The following is a 7,165-nucleotide window of genomic DNA, read 5'->3' as shown; positions in this document are numbered from 1 at the left end:
TGCTTACGTCATAGTCACGTGAGTGTTAACAAGCTAAATATAGCTTACTAGTATCGTGATTCAGATTGGAAATACGTACTGTCAAACGGCTATATCATATCATGAAATGCTGCCGAGTAGCTGTTATAGACCAAGGGCGTGTAGGTTTGATTGATTAATTATGAACGGCCTCGAAGAAAAACATCTTAATTGAAAGAAAAGCGTGACTATCTTTAAGATCCACAAGCGTGAGTCAATAGTAAGGTAAAGTTGTGGAACGCTGGGCAAACAACTTGTTTTTTTATCAGACGTGACGACAGGCCGTGGCCGGCATTCATAACCTTTGACCCGTAACCGTATGTTGTCGTTTTTACCATGGTCTGTTTATAGTCTGTTTGACTGGCTGAAAATATACATATTTACACGAAAGTCACCTGTTGGCGCCTTCCTAAGGCCGGTGTCCGGCATAGCAAACAGTTGCGTTTACTGGGGAAAAGTATGCCACATAATACTATTGAAGTGAGAAGGGGCAAGTAGAAGATACATGGATAGATAGATAGATAGATATTAGATAGATAGATAGATAGATAGATAGATAGATAGACAGACAGATAGACAGATAGATAGATAGATAGATAGATAGATAGATAGATAGATAGATAGATAGATAGATAGATAGATAGGTAGATAGGTAGATTGATAGATACATGGAGAAATGTCAGTGTGACATATGTAGATTGTGATATTTGTTTCTCGTTGAAATGTTAAAATCCACCCCTGTTTGACCCTCACCGCATTGTCCACTGTGGCGTGTCCCAATACACGAGACCAGGAGAACAGGTAGACTATAGTCTAACCTGTCATTACGTCCCAGGGGGATTCAGGTGTGTGACCTCTCATAACCTTATCTTCCTGGCGCCTGAAGCGATTTCCTTCAGTCTTGTCAGAGACATCTGACGACCCCATCAATTATCAGCGGTCCTCCGTCGCTTTGAGCGATTTCATTCACTTATTTTTCTTTCTTATCCTATCGCCATACAGGTTATGACTTCAGAAATGATATATGGCTTATACATGTATGATAGATCACACCAAAATGTCTCATTCTCAGGCAAGGACGTTGTCTATGGCTCCGGTGCTGTCGGCATTGTGTGTGCATTCGTGTAATACGTACACGTATGCACCGAGAAATAATGAATGGACGATTTTTGGTACATGGGTTTGACAGATTTTGGGAAAAGGAAATGGTATGTGGGATGTGGAAGTTTGGACCTCCAGCGACGTTTTTCTGTACTCCACCACTTCTTACTTTAGCTTTTTTGTTGAACAAGCCTTGACCTTGATTTTTACGTAATTAAATGTGGTGGATAACTATTGCGCCCGGGTCGAGGTGATATAAGCATGGGTCTCCTAGAGGCTTTCTTAAGAACTGCAGTTGGGTTTTTGTTGGTGACTTTTGAAACATGGGGAATGCATTCTCACCATATTGGCTTGTAGGTAACTTATTAACAGCGTACACTTAGAGACGAATAACGCCTAAACTTGATAACAGAATACCTTATTTTGCAGCCATTGCAAAGAAGTATCCCCCCATCTCTCCAAGCATGTAGCATACCGTCCTCTTCCTTGCGACCCCACACCATGAGCATCTAACGTACCTCCCCTGCCCGGCGACCCCTACCGTACATGTGTCGTGATGATGCATACGGGATGTGCACAGAGGAATGTTGTCCTCGACTCTCACCCCGTGTGTCCTCACGCAACTTTGTTGTGGTAAAAAAAAAAAAAGACGTTTGATTGAAGGGTTCTGAAAACCCCCAACCCTTCACATGGTCCCTTGTTGAACCTGTAGTTCCAGTGTTAAGCTCATGATGTAATAGTTAATCGCAAGCTATAGTCGTCAAAGAAACCGTAAAAGTTCAATACACTGTAGTCACTGTAAGTAAAGGCAGTGTGTGTGTATGTGTGTGTGTGCGTGTGTGTGTGTGTGTGCGTGCGTGCGTGTGTGTGTGTGTGTGTGTGAGTGTGCGTGCGTGTGTACGTGTGTGTGTGTGTGTGCGTGCGTGCGTGCGTGCGTGCGTGCATGTGTGTGTGTGTGAGTGTGCGTGCGTGCGTGCGTGTGTGTGTGTGTGTGTGAGTGTGCGTGCGCGCGCGCGTGTGTGTGTGTGTGTGTGTGTGAGTGTGCGTGCGTGCGCACGCGTGTGTGTGTGTGGGGGGGGGGGGCGGGGGGATCAAATCATCAATAGTTGGCCAGACACAGACACTGCTAGCAAACTTCACCCAGGTAAGGTTGTGTTGTGTCTCATTCAGTTGGAAACTTTCTCCCTTAAGACCAACAAACCACAAGTATTCCCTTCCCTAAGTGTTGATAATGGGAAATTTAGACTTCCAAATACGTCAACACCGCCATTATTTTGCGTAGTTGTCAAGGCATGCTTAGAGCACCGCGTGCTTGTGGACTTTGACTAAGGCGTTAAATACAGCCCGTGTTTGTGTTATATAATGTATTTGAACGGAAATGTATACATGTACAACAGTGGACGTAGTTATACTGGTATGACTTGCAAATCTAGTAAGGGGTTGGGCTATGCTTCTTAGTTTGTCTTGGTGCGTGTCAGGTGAAATGAATCAAAGGAGCGAGTAGAAATAAGTGATCCCAACCGAGATTCGAACCCACGCCGAAACCGGCAGCCCAGATTACAGGCACGCACGCCTTAACCACTAGGCTAAAATGTCGCGACCAGTTAGACTGGTCAGTTGGAGGTGCTTGAACCCCTACTGTTACACAGTTTTTTCTCGCTGACTCGGGTCCAAGTTTGTTCTGAGTACTAGTTGTAGCCGGAGACTGGCAGGATGCGAAGGTTTACCTGGCTTGAATCCTAATCTCTTCGGCAGGCTGGCAGGAAGTAAACGTTGGCATGTACCCCAAAGTGGAGCATGTGATGTATGAAATGGACATATAGTGATGCTATTTAAGAAAATGAATTGAAAAGAACTATAATACATGGTTTGTCTAGTTATAAGCTTTCATGCAGACGTGCTGAAATCTTTGCCACTAACGCACTTCTCCTAGCGGAGGATTTATGACTATGGTATCACAATTTATCATGATTCATAGAGTGATGCTTTGAAAATCTTGAAGAGTATACTGTAAGTCGGCTAGAGAAGGCCAAGTAACCCCACGCTACAAAAAGTGTCAGATACACTCTTACACGTTGTCATTGGGTATGTAGCGACCATCCATTGCAATTGCCCTTTGCCCCCCTCCTACCCTCTCCCTGTCAACCTGAAAACGGCCAAATAAAGCCATTGGGTTGTATTGTAAACAACGGGCAATACAAGAAGCCCCTACAAAATTAAGTCCCTATGTGCTGAGTAAGGGTTTTTCACCAACATGGATAACATCGCCTTGTTCTGATTTTTTTCCATATCCAAATAAGCACCTAGTTCACGGAAGTCAATTCTATACCATGAAAAGGTGATTTGGGGGAGGGGTGTGGCTGGAAATCTGAATCAGAGAAAACATGGGCAATTAAGAATCTATCGGTAATTATTCCTGAATGTTCTCTCAGAAGAAGCCGTAATAGAATTCATTATTGTCACACAACACACGATGTGTGTAGTTTCTCGTACCAATTGGACTATTCATTCATAAATCAATCCAAGCTATTCATTCATAAATTCTTGTCCAATACTAACAATAACACGACAGAAGAAGTAGGCCGTAGATGCTTTGGTTCATTCTACTGTAACAGTGAAGATTACATAAAAAGATCAGAACATGAAATCACAATTCTAGACACCATGTGCCCCCCCTAAGAAAAACCTGTTGCAAAAAATAGTAGCCACAACTGATTTTTACGAATGATTTTTCCAGACAGCGCAGTGTGAACCGAACTGATATGCATGATAACTGTCCTGATGTGGCGTTAACAATCATTGTATTAATCTGCTCTCCTTATTCTTTGTGATGCATAAACAGTCAGCCACTGCTGTATATAGGTCCACACACGTACAGATAGTAGATTTTATGTTATGACAATATAGTATCTGTAAACTCCAAAAAGCAACATGGGCTAAAACAGTCAAGATTTTAAGAAATAGAGACCATAACCGTTGTAACTGGAATTATCGCGAAAACGTTGTATCACGGTCTAGCAGTCTTTTATTCCCGTATCTAAAAAGCGCAGACATGGTTACTGGTGTGGTAACCTAGTATCGGTTAACAACTACATTTAGGGCTACCACACTGATGTCACGTCTATAACTACAATTGAGGTTACCACTCACAAATTTTCCCATTTTTTATATTTTCTTATGTTGACCATCGCAAGAGGGGAACAAAGTCTCTTCTATTTTTTTCGAAATCAGGTGAAAATCAAAGCGATGTCTTCCATAAACTTTACCTGCTGTGGCCTAAACTAACCCTTCAACTGGACTTTCGACTTTATCCCCAATTATAATGTGTAACCCACTAAGTAGTGATGAATGAAATCTTTATCACAGCGTGCTACAGATATGGAAAATCACAGGAGCGGCGCAGGCGTTTGAGCCGAGGTTTCATATTTACAGGGAGCGATAGCGATCAACTTTGTCAGGAGAAATTACTGCGGACGCGAAGCCTTTTAAAATGGCGTCAAGAGTGGTGAGGTCATGAGAAAGTACACGGTAGTCTGGTCTATACCAGACTATCTATGCTGGCTGTAGGGAGAATAATGTTGCCAGGAGAATATGGCCACCCTATGGTTTCATCGGCCACGCGAAGTTAAACTTCCCTAGGACTGACTCTCCTGGCCAATTTTCCAATTTTTTTTGCCGAATTTTACGATCCATACCTCCCTAGAAAGTCATGGTGGAGGCTTCCGGTAGCCATCGATCTTTTGGTTAAGTGCCCAAATGGTCTTGTGGTTAGGGTTGTTGACTTAGAACCTAAAGATTCTGGGTTCGAATCCCTAGCAGGCCCCAATGTTGTGCCCTTTGGGAAATGCAGTTAACACCTATTTCCTCAGTCGACTCATGTGAAAATGAGTACCTAGCTTCGGTTAGGGATGTCCTCTCCGATGAGACGTAAATCCGAGGAGAATGTGTTTGCCGAGCCACACTTCGAGCACGTTAAAGATCCCACCACACTTATGGAAAAGAGTAGGGGTCTAGTCTTCCGGTGAGAATGCATCAAACCTTACAGTCTTTTAAAAGGCCCCTTCTCACTGGACCCGCGGCACGCTGGCGGCGTCGCTGCGGCAGATCGAATTGACAAGGCACCCAACGAATTTCATCGACAAAAAACGAATCTTTTTAGGCTTTGTACGTGTGCATTGTTGTCTTTCTTTTGTTCATACTTGTACATTTTGAATGATATTCCCATTACAAAATCAAGGGTAACACTAGACTGGCCGTCATTTGCTTTGAGAGCAAATTCAGGATGTTTCGCCCATACTCCTCATGCAAGAAGTGGGCTGTCCAAAAATAACTCCTGGGCAAATCCAAGTTTCTGCATAATTTATGCAAATGAGGTCCTCATGAGCATAAGTTATGTCCAGGTGCTTTCACCTTTCCTACATGTCCCTACATGTAGAAGATGACATCCACAGATTTTACAGTAAGGGGAATACAACATCATGCATAAATTATGCAAGTGAGGTCCCCATTAGCATATGTCATGGCCAGGCGTGTGCACCTTTCCTAAAGCTACCTACATCTCAAATATGACATCTGCAGCTTGTACGGTAAGGGAAATACAAGTTTCAGCATAAATTATGTAAACGAGGTCCTCATTAGCATAATTTTTGGCCAGGTGCATTCACCTTTCCTAAAGGTACCTACATCTCAAAGATGACATCCGCAGCATTTACGGTAAGGGACATACAACTCTATGCATACATTATGCGAATTAGGTCCTCATTAGCATAAGTAATTGTCAGGTGTAGTCACCTCTCCTATAGGTACCTACATCTCAAATATAACATCCGTACCATGTAACATAAGGTACATATAACTTTCTGTAATACCATTAGTAGAGGTACCCCCTGACATCTGCTTGGTTTTAAGTCCCAGACATGTAGGAGGGCTCATGTTACAGTATGACCTAGTTCTTGCTGGCCCCGACAGAAAATAACCAAAAATTGCATCAAAAAATTGCAAAATAAATCATTTTGAAGTAGTGTATGCCAAAAAAAAAAAATGGGGTCCTTTGGGTAAATATCCAATGCACAACTAAACCAAATTTCAGGTCCTCAGGTTTCAACACCACGGCACTGGAGGCCATCATGTGCGACTTTTGTCTGAAAATGACCAAAAAACCTCCATAAAATCATTTTAAAAACTTATATCAAAAAATTTTTAAAAGGGTCTAGGGGTATACACGTACTCTACCTGCATACCAAATTTCAGCTAATTTGGTCGACGGACGACCGAGAAGAAGCGATTTGAAGATTTGACAGGAGAAGAAGAAGAAGAAGAAGGAGAAGAAACCTTACAAAAACAATATGTTTCGTTGGCGAAACATAACGAAACATAACAAGTCCAGTTTATGACGCAGCGACGCCGTCAGCGTGCCGCAGGTCCAGTGAGGGAGGGGGGGGGGGGGGGTACGCAGCTTATACCTAGTGTACAAAACTGGTGTGTTACGCCTCAGGACGGTTTAGCGGCTATGCGGAACAAATAGACAACAACGTTTACTTGGCACTTACATAACTTTTACGTGGACCGGTCTGCACGTACATGTTGTATATATGTTCTTGGTTTGTAACAAAGGTAGCCTGAGTGCCAACCTCCGTAGTGACCGCTGGCTCAAAAGAATTCGCTTGCTAACCACGGAGTCTGACCCTGCGCGTATCCGTCACGGCTGTTAGTCAGATATTCGTTTCGATTTTGAACGAGCTCGCTGATTGGCCCCATTCGTCTAAGCTCCTCCCCATGCCACACTGTTCTTCGTAACGGGTAGGTTCTAAGAACTGTTGCCATGGCGATTCTTTCAAAACTGGACCCGAACAGGGCAATAGAGACACCTTGGAACGAAAAATGGCACCGAACGCAGCTCGAATTCCCCTCATTACGTGATAATGAGACAGCCGTTACGGATACGCGCAGGGTCAGACTCCGTGGTTAGCAAGCGAATTCTTTTGAGCCAGCGGTTACTACGGAGGTTGGTACTCAGGCTATAACAAAGGTACCTCAGTTTTATACA

This window comes from Branchiostoma lanceolatum, chromosome 5 (genome assembly GCF_035083965.1).
Source record: "Branchiostoma lanceolatum isolate klBraLanc5 chromosome 5, klBraLanc5.hap2, whole genome shotgun sequence".
Taxonomy (NCBI): Eukaryota; Metazoa; Chordata; class Leptocardii; order Amphioxiformes; family Branchiostomatidae; genus Branchiostoma; species Branchiostoma lanceolatum.
The sequence above is the reverse complement of the archived record's forward strand: the minus strand, read 5'-3'. Positions refer to the sequence as shown.